We start from the raw sequence: 14,173 nt of genomic DNA, 5'->3' as shown, positions 1-14,173 counted from the left end.
GATATCAAACAAACGTTTCTCAGAAACCCATGTAAGTCAATTCGTCAAGCAACCTGATATACCTCGATCAACATTGCATCGTGTAGTTCGCCAGCGTCTTCATATGTGTGCTTACAAAGTGCAAATTTTGCAACATATGACGCCAAATGACACACTATACCGATAAAAATTTGCTGCAGACATGCTGCAGCGTACTGATATGGATACCAACTTCCTGGAAAGATGTTTATTCTCAGATGAGGCAACCTTTCACCTATTAGGAAGGGTTAATTGGCAAAATATTCGGATTTGGGGTTCCCAAAAGCCGCACATTGTCATTAAACATGTTCGTGATAGCCCTAAACTAAACGTCTGGTGCGGGCTAATGCACGACAGGATTGTTGGACCGTTCTTCTTTGCGGGACATACAGTGAATGGGTCAGTGTATCTGGACATGTTGGAGCAGTTTGTGTACCCTCAGATACAAGACTTGCAACCCATCATCATTTTTCAAGAAGGTGGAGCTCCATCGGCTATTCACAAGTTCCTGGATAGGAACTCTCCCAATCGTTGGATCGGATGCGGACGACCCATTGCCAGGCCACCACGTTCACCCGACGTTACGCAACTTAATTTCTACATGTGGGGATTCATGAAGGACCATGTGCATGCGACCAAAGTGGACGATATTCCTACATTGCGGCATCGTATCACTAATGAGATTAAACAATAACAGAGGAAATGTTACAAAGAACTTGGCAAGAAATTGAATATAAACTCGATGTTCTTCGTGCTACAAATCGTGCATATGTAGAGGTGTATTGATGATAAATAAATAAATTCTTTGAGATGCTCTACAATGTGGTGCATTTTTCACTGTCGTAACTACTGTGGTTTTTTTCCCCTGGGTCTTTGAGTGGGAAACCCTGTATAATGGGCGTGAACAGCATAAGGTGTTGAGTGATCACTGTCAAGGATATGGAGATGCAACGTACTCGTGCGAAATAGTGTACAGCACCTAACAAAGTTAGAAGAGGCCTCATTTTGGGTTCCAGTTGTCTGTGACAGATACAACTGCCACCAGAGTGCATTAGTTCTGGTCTGTTTAGTGGTGTTAAAGGGCCTGGTCTGGTATATAATGGGCGTGAACAGCATCAGGTGTTGAGCGATCACTGTCAAGGATACGGAGATGTAATGTGCTCGTGCGAGATAGTGTTCAGCACATAACAAAGTTAGAAACGGACCTCATTTTGGGTTTCCGTTTGGCTGGCTCGTCGAATCATGCAATGTCTGGATTTGTGGGCCAATTCGATGTGATGGTGGCCCAATGTTGGACTGCATGGGAACGTGAGGGCAGTCATACGTGCTGCCCAGTTTCTGGTCGGTCACATCTGACCATCACAAGAGACGATTACTGTACTGTGCAACAAACAACATCGTAATCCGTTCACATCTGCGCCTACCATCCGAGCATATCTCTTTTCAGTATTCTGTCTCATCTTGGACCACTGGTTGGAGACTATCAGCAACCTCACTAGGAATTTATTGTCTCTTGTGTAGGATGTCTCTTAATGCCACAACACAACCAGTTGCATTTGGTGTGGTGCTGCGAGTTGGAACTGCTGATGAATGGCGTCGCACTGTCTTCAATGATGAAGTGCGTTTCTATCCTACCCTGGATGACCATCGTCGGTGGTTATAATGGCCCCCTGATGAGATGTCCCAATTTGGAGAGATACAGCAGTATTACTCCTGGTGTCATCGTCTGGGGAGCCATGAGGCGTGACTTCAGGTCACGGCATATAGAGGCTGTTACAAAAATGTACGGCCAAACTTTCAGGAAACATTCCTCACACACAAAGAAAGAAAATATGTTATGTGGACATGTGTCCAGAAATGCTTACTTTCCATGTTAGAGCTCATTTTATTACTTCTCTTCAAATCACATTAATCATGGAATGGAAACACACAGCAATAGAGCCTACCAGCGTGACTTCAAACACTTTGTTACGGAAATGTTCAAAATGTCCTCCGTTAGCGGGGATACATGCATCCACCCTTCGTCGCATGGAATCCTTGATGCGCTGATGCAGCCCTGGAGAATGGCGTATTGTATCACAGCCGTCCACAATACGAGCACGAAGAGTCTCTACATTTGGTACCGGGGTTGCGTAGACAAGAGCTTTCAAATGCCCCCATAAATGGAAGTCAAGAGGGTTGAGGTCAGGAGAGCGTGGAGGCCATGGAATTGGTCCGCCTCTACCAATCCATTGGTCACCGAATCTGTTGTTGAGAAGCGTACGAACACTTCGACTGAAATGTGCAGGAGCTCCATCGTGCATGAACCACATGTTGTGTCGTACTTGTAAAGGCACATGTAGCAGCACAGGTAGGGTATTCCGTATGAAATCATGATAACGTGCTCCATTGAGCGTAGGTGGAAGAACATGGGGCCTAATCAAGACATCACCAACAATGCCTGCCCAAACGTTCACAGAAAATCTGTGTTGATGACGTGATTGCACAATTGCGTTCGGATTCTCGTCAGCCCACACATGTTGATTGTGAAAATTTACAATTTGATCACTTTGGAATGAAGCCTCATCCGTAAGGAGAACATTTGCACTGAAATGAGGATTGACACATTGTTGGATGAACCATTCGCAGAAGTGTACCCGTGGAGGCCAATCATCTTCTGATAGTGCCTGCACACGCTGTACATGGTACGGAAACAACTGGTTCTCCCGTAGCACTCTCCATACAGTGACGTGGTCAACGTTACCTTGTACAACAGCAACTTCTCTGACGCTGGCATTAGGGTTATCGTCAACTGCACGAAGAATTGCCTCGTCCATTGCAGGTGTCCTCGTCGTTCTAGGTCTTCCCCAGCCGCGAGTCATAGGCTGGAATGTTCCGTGCTCCCTAAGACGCCGATCAATTGCTTCGAACGTCTTCCTGTCGGGACACCTTCGTTCTGGAAATCTGTCTCGATACAAAAGTACCGCGCCACGGCTATTGCCCCGTGCTAATCCATACATCAAATGGGCATCTGCCAACTCCGCATTTGTAAACATTACACTGACTGCAAAACCACGTTCGTGATGAACACTAACCTGTTGATGCTACGTACTGTAGAGCAATGAGTCGCATGTCAACACAAGCACCGAAGGCAATAATACCTTCCTTCAAATGGGCCAACTGGCGGTAAATCGAGGAACTACAGAACATACTGACGAAACTAAAATGAGCTCTAACATGGAAATTAAGCGTTTCCAGACACATGTCCTCATAACATCTTTTCTTTATTTGTGTGTGAGGAACGTTTCCTGAAAGTTTGGCCGTACCTTTTTGTAACACCCTGTAGTGGTTGAGGGAACTCTGACAGCACAATGGTACATCACGGGCACCCTGCGTCCTCATGAATTACCTCTCATGCGACAGTATTTTGGTGGCGTTTTTCAATAGGACAATGCTCGTCCACAGGTCCATGAGTCACCAAAGGTTGCCCATGCCTAATATACACCAACAGATGACCCAGTCACTGTGCAACAACACCATTAGATATACACTGCAAACATGACATCTAACAGGTGTTATTATGATGTGATTTCTCAATCAATAAGGCTAATGGAAATGTCCAGCCGACTCATCCCAACATGTAGTCTACTTTCTCTTTTGGGCGCCACTCATGCTGGCTCGGAAGCAGCCCAGTAGGATCGTCTGTACTGGAAGGCCCTTGGTTATCATAGTCCAGTGGTGTATTACTGAAATTTTGTAGGTAGGGCAGTTGCCTGGGAGAGAAAGAAAATCCGGGTATCCTCCCTCTCAAAGATAAGGAAAACTCTTTAAAACTACTATTTTAACCTGTTTCTTAAAAAATATCAAAGAAGTGCAAAAATATGCTTTATTAAACTAATAAGTTTTATATTTCTTGAAATGTGTAGCATTCACAGTCGTTTTCTATAGCTTCGTCTATACAAAAGAAAAAAAAGACCAAAGGATGTGCAGGGTGATTACAATTAAAGTTAAACTTTCAAGCAGCTGTAGAAATAACACCACTGGTCAGAACGACGTCAAACTGCAACGGGATATTATCGGAGAAAGGCCGAAACGTGTGACAGAAGAAAAATAAATAGTTACAAAATGTAGCGATAGATGGCGCAGCAAGCATGATAATTTAATAGTGGTCGACTACAAAAGACAAGTGACTCATACTGTAAGTAGGCTGTTTATGTTTTCTTATTGGCAACGTTACATAGCGTTCTGTATGAAAATCGCTGGCTGTGCTGTGTGCAGTCTGTGGCTAGTTTGCATTGTTGTCTGCCATTGCAGTGTTGGGCAGCGGCAGCTGGATGTGAACAGCGCGTAGCGTTGTGCAGTTGGAGGTGAGCCGCCAGCAGTGGTGGATGTGGGGAGAGAAATGGCGGAGTTTTGATATTTGTAAGAATGGATGTTATGAACTGCTATATATATTATGACTATTAAGGTAAATACAATGTTTGTTCTCTATTAAAATCTTTCATTTGCTAACTATGCCTACTAGTAGTTAGTGCCTTCCGTAGTTTGAATCTGTTATTTAGCTGGCAGTAGTGGCGCTCGCTGTATTGCAGTAGTTCGAGTAACGGAGATTTTTGGTAAGGTAAGTGATTTGTGAAAGATATAGATTAATGTTAGTCAAGGCCATTCTTTTGTAGGGATTTTTGAAAGTCAGATTGCGTTGCGCTAAAAAAAATTATTGTGTGTCAGTTTAAGCACAGTCGTGTATAGTTGTTCTAAGGGGACGTTTCAATACAACAATGCCTAAGGTGTACGTTTGACGTTAAGCAAACTGTACTACTCAGTGTGCATGGGTGTACAGCTGTGATACTGTTAGTTAAATACGTGTGTCTATGCCCATCCATCGCGGAAAGGTCATGTCACATCGGGTGGAAAAAATCGGTTTTTAATATCGTCCTGAGGCCAAAAACCGCATAAAAAGCATCAATCAAAATCAAATCGGCTTATTAATTTTTGTGTGACTGGCGCAAAACATGTCCAATATGCTGTCCACCGTTTTCTGCAACAAGTTGAAATCGAGAAACAGCATGTTCCACTGCTGGTGGAAGTGTTTCTGGGATCACGTTCAGACTGTGTAGCGCAGTGTGTGACTTCAATGTAGCTACGTTTGCAACCGAAACACTGAACACAACATCTTTCAGATAGCCCCACAGCCAGAAGTCACGCGCGTTAAGATCAGGTGATCGGGACGGCCAGGCTGTAAGGAAATGGCAGCTGATAATTCTAGCATTTACGAAATGGCGCTTCAGCAACTGCTTAACAGGATTTTCAATGTGCGGAGGTTCACTATCTTACATAAAAATGATACCATCCACACATCCACGATGTTGGAGAGTTGGAATGACATGGTTGCGCAAAAGACACTTATAGCGCTTGACAGTGACGGTACAGGTAACAGGACCAGAAGCACGTGTCTCTTCGGAAAAATATGACCCCATGATCAATGATGCCTTGAGCCCGCGCCAAACAGTGACCTTTTCAGGATGAAGTGGTGCCTGCTGATTTGCGTGTGGATTTTCTGTTGCCCATATTCGACAATTCTTTGTATTGACATATTCTGTCAGATGGAAGTGGGCTACGTCTGTCCACAAAATCTTCCATGGACAATCATTGTCCACTTCTGTGTGAACAAGAAATTCTAAGGCAAAGGTCTCTCTTGCTGGCAAATCAACAGGAAGCAAATCGCGCACAAGAATAATTTTGGGTGGATGGCAAAGAAGGATGTTTGGTAGGATTTTACACACCGTGCTCATGGGTATGCACAATGTTCGGGCAATTCTCCGTGCACTACACGTTTGCACACCACCACTCGTTTCCTCCTGTGTTGCTGTGGCCACTGCTTCCACTGACGTCGAATCAATTCATTTCCTCCCTCTGCCAGGTTGCACGCGAAAAGAACCCATCTTTTCGAATTTCTGAATCATTTTCTCCAGACCCACGGCAGTTGTCGGACCAACGCCTCTTTTCAAACCCTTTAGTGTCCGAAACTTCTGCAGAGCTACGTGTGCACGGTCATCATTCTTGTAATACAGCTTTACAAGCAGAGCGCGATCCTGCATTGAGACAGTCATGGTGAACGTCGCAGACGCGAAAGGAGGAAAAGCCGTGTACCTGGTGTGTTTATACAACTTCAGTGGGTCGTGCACATGACAGGTGTTTCCATTTACGTATTCTGACACATACAGCGCCATCTATTGATCAATTTTCACTCTTTTTTTTCTTCTATTTCTACTAATGCAGTTGACACAGGAAGAAAAGAAAGGAACAGTATTAAAGATCTGATTGAAGAGAAAATCACCAGAGTGCAAAACTGCAAACACTCAACTGCATAGCCTGGTAGAAGTGTTTTGTATGCATCTCCTCTTTTCCATTTTGATTTCTACATTCAGATTAGAAATGCAGTCAGCTTCATCCACCCCAGTTCTATTGTCGTACTTTGTAGCCACAGTTTCCACATCCCTAATCACTGATTCCATGGACCTTGTTGAAGATGAGCAGACTTTTGGTAGAAGTGTGTTGTGAGGTAACGGGCGAGTTGTGGCGCCCTGAAAATATCCTAAGTTTGGAGTTGGCGTGGCCGGGGCTCGTCAGCATCCGCATGGCGCCGAACGTTAGCCGGATCAAGAGGGGTAGCCCCAGAGCATAGTCCAGGCCGACCGCGTGGCTGGAAATTCCATGTTGATGCTGTAACGAGGACTGAGCTTGGTGTTGATGAAGGAAATTTGTATGCCTGGGGTGCCAAAGATGGCGGACTTTGTGAAACCATAATGGCAGACATTTCACCGTTCATGTAGAAATTAATAATAACTAGAGGAATCATGACATCTTAAAATGAAACATGTACATTACCATTATTTGCACGACGCTTCTGATGGTCTAATCAGATTTTCAATATCCTTATTAGTTTAAAGTTTAGTATCTGACTGTAAATTATACAAGTAACACCTAGCAACGAATTTCCAAAATCTAAACGGTTCAACCGATTTTGTTGACCGACTTGTCTAGTGTAAACCTAAACTGGTATGAATTACAGGCATGTAACTTGAATAGTACATGAGTTATTGGAGTTCAAAGTGGCTGATTACTATTGATTGCGTCAGGCCATAAGTACTCCAGAGTTACACGAAAAAACGGTAGCAGCATGCTTATAAATATATTTATTCGTCTATGTCTTTGTTTATATCCGATATGTACTATTCATGAATAAATTGGTCAAATATTTACTGTGTTTTAGAAAGCACAGAGACATTAGGCTACTGGCCTACTTTTGCTTCTATTCCTTTGATATATGTTTCTTTAATTTGTTTATATATTTAATAATGTGGGTTAGAGCGTGTTTATGGTCCAGCGGTAGGAATATTTACTTAATTTCAGGTTATTTAGATGTAAATCCAGTTTTTCGTATGTGTTTCAATATGTTTGTGAGTGTGCGTTGGCTTGAAGACATGGCGGGAGCGCTCTAGCCAATCACGGTGCTCGTTACTACGGTAGGCAACTACCAAACAATGGAGAGACTGTATGAACGTGGGGGAGGAGCATCGGGTGGTACAGGACACTGGAGAGTGCTAGGCGGGGATGCGCGGCAGACGGTCGCGGGAAATCTTGAAGATTGGAGCAAGTGGATCAGTTTGTGTGTAGTCGCGAGAGATAGAAATACTTCGTAGTGCCGACCTGTGCACTTGTGAGATTTCCGCGGCTTCTGCAGAGAAGACGTAGTATGCGTTTAAAAGTGAATATCTCGCGAGCCATGTTGTTGTTCATAACTAATTACATGAAGCAGGAATCTATTGTTTCCCTGTTATTCAACTTATATTTTATTTAATTGCTGGACCATCGACACCAATAAGTGTTTTGCAGTAATAAGCGGCATTCTTATAGGCACTTCTGCTATCGTACTTATCATTTAAAGTCGTTAAGAATAGTACCTGCAGATTTTATTTAATGACAATCTTTCATTTATAAATTTCTATGTTACATTCAAAATTCGCAATTGCTGAGTGATAGGAACCTTCAACTATTCGATTCATGTGTATTTTCATATTGTACGAGGGTTGTCCAGAAAGTAAGTTCCGATCGGTCTCTAAGTGGCACCACAGTGAAAATCAGAAACATTTTATTTGCAAGAGTTAGCTATACTTTCCACATACTTCTCTACATAGTCGCCTCTCCGACTTAGACATTTGTCGGAGCGTTATACCAAATTTCCAACACCACCGTTATGGAAGGCAGCCGCTTATTCTTATGATAATTCTCTACGCTGGTCTATAGCGCGTAGCCTGCGCCCAAGTGTTGTCTTCGTATCCAGCGTTTCATGTGAACAGAGATGATACTTAGGACAAGCCAATTAGGGCTGTGTTGTGGGTGATCGAACACTTCCCATCGAAAAGGCTGCAGGAGCGTCTTCACTGCCCCTGCAGAGTGCGGCTGAGAATTGCCATGAAGAAGAAAGTGCGTAGCAGTTGTGTTAGGTGGGCTGCATTCCTTAAGGCGAAGCCTCTCCGTGGGCCCTCCTACTTGGCGGGAGACATAGTTGTTTTAGGCACCTTTACTCGCTCACAGTGCGCTGACAACTGGAAAGAGCGTCTTGATGCGATCCACGGTCATGCTAGAGACAGTACGCAACACATCTGTGCAAAGCTTCATCGGGTTTTCACTGTGGTTCCCATTTCGCAACTGATCGGAACTTACTTTCTGGACAAGCCTCATATACTGTAGACTCAGCAGCATTTGGCTTGTAATGCGGCAACTACATATCGTAACCCATATACAACAAAACCAGCCAAAACTTTTAATATTTCAACTCTGAGTCCGAGGGTACATAGTTGAGGGCCAACATGTAGCGACCGAAAACGTCTTTAAAGAATCTGTTTTCTAGGTCGGTGTTTATTGTGCCAAGAACAGGGATAAAGGCATTCGCCCTAAAATAACTTTTCGTACTTCATGGAGCAGCGTTACGCCTTTTAACTTGTAGAGATGTGATCCTGGGTGTTTGAATTGTGCTTCGTATAATATCTGCCAGTTCTTTTGGCTTGATCGTACAGCAAGCTGAATTCTGCAGCTACATTTTCTCGCATTGTTTTTTAAGGTGAGAAAGTATCGGTCAAAACTTCGGTCAGTAGTCTCTTTTTGGAAAAACCTACAGTTAATGTTTGGCTGAGCACTCCAGCAAGGCACACAAGAGTTATGAAGAGTTGTCCATTACTGATTGCAATAAAATGACCCTAGCAGTTACGCCAGAGATGTCTCGTGAAAAGTGTGACTTTTGCATGAACGGTGTCGAAGCAGTTCGGGCCGTATGGGCGAAGCAAAGTGCGTTATGCTGTGACAGATCGGGAAATCGTGCTAATGTTTGGTGCACACAATTTGAGAGTCGACGATGAGACTGGTACAGCTAGTACCTTCTTCCAGACACACAAACTATGATGCCTTGCGGAATACGGAAGTAAATGACTAAGTCTACTGACCAGGTCTTTAAATTTGCGTGCTTAACTTCACAGATTAAAAAAAAAAATACTATTTTTTATATTTGCTGTCACCTATCGGGGGCGGGGCGATCGCCCACCGCCCCCTCCTCCCCCTGCTTTAATCCCCCTTGCGCCGAGCTACAAACAAATGTCTTCAATACTGACACGGTCCCTATTTATCCTATTCCAGCTACGTGGTCTCTAACTAAAGTAAAAAAAAAAAAAAGCTTTTATGTAGTATGGATCCACAGCATGGCTACTGCTGCATAAAACTGCCTTTTTTTATTTATATGACTGCCGCTTCGAATATCTCTGTCTCACACAAAAATCGCAAATGTAAAGATTCACACAGCCCCAAAGACAGCCGGTATTCCAAACTTCAAGACAGCTCGATCTGTGTCCAGGTCACATAAAAAAACAGAAATATAGAAAACCATCCATATATGTTTATTCTGCGACTGCAACACCATGTGTACTTGCCTCATGTTTAGAATAGTGATTGTATTATTTAAGTCTGTGTGCATAGTTTTCTTCTACTTTTTATGAAAACGTGCAACAGCTGCCGTCGATCGAAACGCCAGAGGTGCACTACACGTGTCAAGCAACACATCACATAATACGCTACTAGCCGAGTACCCAGCGTTGCCTGGATATCTATTTACTCTGCTTTTTAGCTAGTCCCCCTCCTCCTTCCTCCTTTCTCTATCCATCTCCTCCACCCCCTGTCTGACTATATTCTCCTCCCTCTATCTCTGCCCACCTCCCCTACCCTCCACTCTGTTCACTCCTTTCGCCCCTCGCTCTGCCACTGCTCCTCTCCCCTCTCTGTCCATATCCTCCTCTCCTCTCTCTCTCCCCATCTGCTCCTTCTCCTCTCTCTGTCAACCTCCTCCTCACCCTCTCTTTGTCAGTGTCCTCTTCCCCCCCTCCTTCCTCCTCCCTGTCTGTCTATTTCTCCTCCTTTCTGTGTCCAATGCCACATTATCATCTCCACCACAATAGGAAGTTGTTGATTCTCGCCCCCGCGGTATTTCTTTCCAGACAGTAAAAAAATGGTTCAAATGGCTCTGAGCACTATGGGACACAACATCTTAGGTCATAAGTCCCCTAGAACTTAGAACTACTTAAACCTAACTAACCTAAGGACTTCACACACACCCATGCCGAGGCAGGATTCGAACCTGCGACCGTAGCAGTCCCGCGGTTCCGGACTGCAGCGCCAGAACCGCTAGACCACCACGGCCAGCCTTCCAGACAGTAAGTAATGAACATACCAAGTTTGGTTGAAATCGATCCAGGATCTCTAGTGAATTTCACCCTGCAGTTTCGTTTTCACGCAACCCGATGTTTATGACGTCATATTTCCTGAATCGTGGATCGTGCAATGATATATTTTTGAAAGTACATTAGATAGCATATGTGAATACCGCCCGCAAAATGTGTTGCGAGTAGAGTTATTAGTAAATCAATAATAGATTAAAAGATCATGGGCTGGCTGAAGTGGCCGAGCGGTTCTAGGCGCTTCAGTCTGGAACCGCGCGACCGCTACGGTCGCAGGTTCGAATCCTGCCTCGGGCATGGATGTGTGTGATGTCCTTAGGTTAGTTAGGTTTAAGTAGTTCTAAGTTCTAGGGGACTGATGAGCTCAGCTGTTAAGTCCCATAGTGCTCAAAGCCATTTTGAGCCAAAAGATCATGCGTGATGCGGTAGTTTTACTGCATGAACAGCGAAAATATAGTAAACAAAAACCTTTTTCCTTTCAACGTTTTGTTGCAAGTGTCAGTGAGAAAAAGTCTCGTAAAGATTTCTAATTATGTGTAAAGTTTGTTGCAAGTCACTAAGTGTTCATTCCCAAATACTGGATGGATATATTCTGACTATTTGCGCTTCGTGAGCTACGCTTGTTTTTCACCCTACCGACACCCGTTTGATAGGCGGGTTGTTCTTACCCTTCAGTGTTCCTGTATAGATAGTAAAAGATATGTGAACTAAATTTGGTTGAAATCGATCCAGTGATTTAGGAGGTGATGTGGAACATATATACATAGATACTTACATACATATGCTAATACATACATTTTTATAATATGTATGGATACACCTAACCATATACACTTTCACACACACTCGGCTATCAAGTTTTGATGCGCCAGTTGTGAGCAATCTCCTCCCAAACAATTCCAATTGCGACTCCATCGACCAGTTCGCCTGGTATTTGGCTGAAAATTCCCTGCCTCTGCAATGTGTTACATCGCAGACAGCCTACTCTACCTTTACGGTTAGGAAGAGAAAGTTTTTTTAAAAAATGCGTTTATGATTTTTTTATGAAGAATACTCCACACTGCAGTGTGCAATAAATTGGACACCCTAGCGAACAACGTGGCACTGTGTTTACCACACTGAACTCGGATTCGCGAGGAGGACGGTTCAAATCCGTGCCGAGCATCCAGATTTAGATTTTACGTGTTTTCCCTAAACAGCTGCAGATAAATGCCGGGCAGGTTCGTTTGAAAGGGCACGACCGATTTCCTTCCCCATCATTGATACAATTCGGGCTTGTGCTCCGTCTCTAATGACCACGTTGTCGACGTGACGTTAAACCCCAACCTCCCTTCCTGCCTTCTTTGGACAGCCTTAAACGGAAGCCACCACTTTAACGCAAAATTAAGGCAACGAGAGAAAATGGTTTCCCGTTATGAGTAGCAACAACCGTGGCGTGAGGTTGCGTGCGACGTTAAACCATGTGAGCAGTATTGCGACTGAGGTCAGCACAGCTGTTCCAAGCGTCATCATCGTCAGCCGGATGGTTCATTATCCGAAGATGGCCTGCTATTAGAGGCTGAAACCGGTCATATTTTAATATATTATTGTGAAATCGAGACTGTTTTTACTACTTTTACGTGTAACTATCGTTTTTGAAAAGAGAGAGAGAGAGAGAGAGAGAGACAGACAACTAGCTTGTATTTAGATACTGGGAAAGACGAAGAAGACAAATGAACAGCAGTCTGAAGATGTACGTATAATTTAGCTGAAGTAAACAAATGTACCAAGGTGGCGACTGTAATTAAAAACAATACACCTGCATAATTACTCCGTGAACCACCATTCGGGAGGGCGATGGGTCAAACATGCGTCCGGCCATCCCGATTTAGGTTTTCCGTGATTTCCCCAAATCACTTCAGGGAAATGCTGGGATGCTTCCTTCAGAAGGGCGCGGCCGCTTGCGTTCCCCATCCGTCCCCAATCCGAGCTTGAGCTCCGTTTCTAATGATCTCGTTGTCGACGAGACGTTAAACACTATCTCCTCCTCCACAGACCACTGTATAGTATAGGGGCAAATAAATATCAGAGACAAGCTAATAAACAATATCTAAATCGCATCAGAAAATGATGATAGATTACCAAGTATATTAGTTGACGTGCTGTGCAGTTGACAATAATTCATTCATTAGGGAGTTGTAAGGTAGTGCAGTTTATGAAAGGAATAGCCTCATATCAAATATTTTGAGCTTTTCTTTGCTGAGCATTGGCATGGATTCTTAGACCTTTGATTATTTAAGGGTACTGAAGACTGCTAAAGATTATCGTCCCGTTGACGTCAGTGGCATCAGAGATCGGGCAGAAACATGGTTTAGGCAAGTATGAAGAAGGAGCTGAGCTGTGACCTTCTTTAAGCAACCGTCCTAGCATCCGCCTGCCCTTCTTTAGTGAATCCACAAAAGGGTTAATCAATATGGTAGAGTCGAGAATATGAGCCCAACTACTCCTGAATTAGATTCCAATATTTAACTACTCCTCCACTTCGCTCAGTAATGAAGAGACCGAGATGACTCATGTGTTGTGTGTGCATGGCACAGCGGTAAAACACTGTCCTTGTGCGAATAGCTGAGAACTAAATGGCTTTGGACGAACTACATTCGTCCTTTTGTGTCTCTTTCAGCCTCAGCTTCTAGTGACTATTGATGAGTAAGAATTTTCTTTTAATCTAAATCGAATTCTCTCGTTCAGAGGCTCTAAACAGTTCGTGATAAACTTGTTTAATGACTACGATAGAGTTGCATAGACGATTAATGTTATTGATGAATGCATTGGACTTCTTGAGTGAGGAGTAGATTCAAATCCCGTCCCTGATGCGGGTTTTCCATGCTTGCCATAAATAAAGTCTGGAAAATACCAGTACGGTCTCTTCAACGAGACTGCGACAGATCCTACCCATAATAAATTCTTTCTTCAATGTACGCATTCAAACGTCTCTATATCTCACGAAATTAAAACGCTGGAGTCTCATTCGGGAGGAGCGACATATGAATCTGCGTCTGGCTACCTAGACTTAGATTTTCAATGTTTTTCCTAAATCACTTTAGATGAATGCTGGGTGGCTTCCTATGAAAAACTGTAATGAAATGCGAACTTGGGTTGTGCCACTACTGACCTTGTCGTTAACGGGACGTTTAACCCTAATCCTCTTTCTTTCTAGCTACTGGTACCTCGAAGCTGAGCAGGTGTTAAACTTTCTGAACTAATAATCTTTTTTGCAGATATTCTTAGTAGAAGATTTGTATTTCGCGCAGAAGATGGTAGCCCCAATTTCGGAAGCCTGCCTTGAATACGGACACTTTTTGTCTTCTTACACGCCTATTTGAAAAAAAAATGAACTGAATGACATGTCATGC

The sequence above is a fragment of the Schistocerca cancellata genome, chromosome 4, assembly GCF_023864275.1.
Source record: "Schistocerca cancellata isolate TAMUIC-IGC-003103 chromosome 4, iqSchCanc2.1, whole genome shotgun sequence".
Lineage (NCBI taxonomy): Eukaryota > Metazoa > Arthropoda > Insecta > Orthoptera > Acrididae > Schistocerca > Schistocerca cancellata.
Note: the sequence above shows the minus strand (reverse complement) of the source record.